The sequence below is a fragment of the Phascolarctos cinereus genome, unplaced genomic scaffold, assembly GCF_003287225.1.
Source record: "Phascolarctos cinereus isolate Bilbo 61053 unplaced genomic scaffold, phaCin_HiC Scaffold_8;HRSCAF=390, whole genome shotgun sequence".
In the NCBI taxonomy this organism is placed as follows: Eukaryota; Metazoa; Chordata; class Mammalia; order Diprotodontia; family Phascolarctidae; genus Phascolarctos; species Phascolarctos cinereus.
Window position 1 is genome coordinate 46211182 of NW_027556291.1, and position 1837 is coordinate 46213018.

Genomic DNA, 1837 nt, shown 5'->3' on the forward strand with positions numbered 1-1837 from the left:
TTCTTTTTTGTGATATAGCTAATATGGAAATATGTTTTGAATGATTTTATATGTAGAACTGAAATCATACTGCTTGCCTTCTCAGTGGGTTGGGGGCAGGTAGGAGGGAGAGAATTTGGAACTCAAAATTTTTTTAAATGTTAAAAATAAATAAATAACAACTTAAAGGGAAAAACTAAAATGGGAGATTTGTGCTCCCATATTACAAATTACACTCTGAAGCAATACTTACCAAAACTGGATACAAAATAGAAAAATTGATCAAAGAAAAAGATCTTAACATGCATAAAACCACATGCATATAATAGTCTAGTTTTGATAAATATAGGATCACAAAACACTGAGAAAGTATTCATTATTCTACAAAAATTATTGGGAAGGGGCAGCTAGGTGGCACAGCGGATAGAGCACCGGCCCTGAACTCCGGAGGACCTGAGTTCAAATCCAGCCTCAGACCAAACACTTGACACTTACTAGCTGTGTGACCCTGGGCAAATCACTTAACCTCAATTGCCTAATAAAAAAAAAAGAAAGAAAACAAAAATTATTGGGAAAACTAGATAGCAGTTGGGTAAAAAATGAAGCAGGCCAGCAACACACACCACACAAGAAACAAACTGAGGGGAAAACCTTTGCATCGAACACCTTTGAGAAGTCTGACATCCAAAAGTTTATGAGAAATTAACACAAATGTGTAAAAGTAAAAGCCCTTCTCTACTATATAGGAAGACAGATGGTATAAACAGACACTTCTGAGAAGAAAAAATTGTCACCAACCACACAAAATTTTTCAAAATATCTAATAACTATATCATCCCTGATCTAACCACCTCATTCCTCTAGTTAGTAACTTCAAGTAGCTCGCTATTGCCTCTCTTATAAAATCCAAACTCTTCTGTTTAGCTTTTAAAGCCCTTCAAAACCTGGCCCCAAACTATGTTTACAGCCTCATCATACATTACTCCTTCTCCTGAACTCTGCAACCAAGCCAAGTTGGAATTTTCTCTGTTACACACACACACAGAACTCCATCTCCCTTCACCAACCTTTATACTGACTATTCGCTATACCTGGAATGCATTTCCTCCTCACCTAGGTTTCATAGAATCCCTCTCTCCCTTCAACATAAAGTGCAAGCCCCATCTTTTAAATGAAGCCTTTCATGATCCACTCATCAGCTAGTTCTCTCCTTTCTCCTTCCCAAACTACCTTGTATTTATTTGCATTTATTCTCTGTAGATTTATTCTATCTATAGTCATATATGTACTTGTCTCTCCCATTAGAATATAAGTTCCTTGAAGTACAGATTCTTTCATTCTTTGTATTGTATCTTAGTGCCCAAAACAATGTCTGGCACGTAGTAGGAGCTTGCTGTTTGATAGAAAATCAGAGAAATGCTAATTGAAACAATTCTTAGATCATACCTAATACATGCCACATTGATAATGGTAAAATAAAATATGAAAAAACCTATTTCCCATTTACCATGGCTATGGTAAACATAGACACACTACCATGCTGCTGATGGAGTTTTGAACTGGTCCAACCTTTTTGGAAAACAATATGGAATAATCATTAAGTAAGTTACAAAGATGTATATACCCTTAAACCCATTGGTCTTGGGACTGTATCACCAAGGAAGTTATTGAGAGAGGAAAAAGGATCTATCTGTACAATAATATTTTTAGTAGCTCAACTTTTAATAGCAAAAACTTGGAAAATAGCTAGGTACCCACTGATTGGTGAATGGCTGAACAACTTAAGATGTATGCATATAATGGAGCACTATTGTTTTTTCCAGGGCGCCATCATCCTCCCAGTCATCAAGGCTCGCAA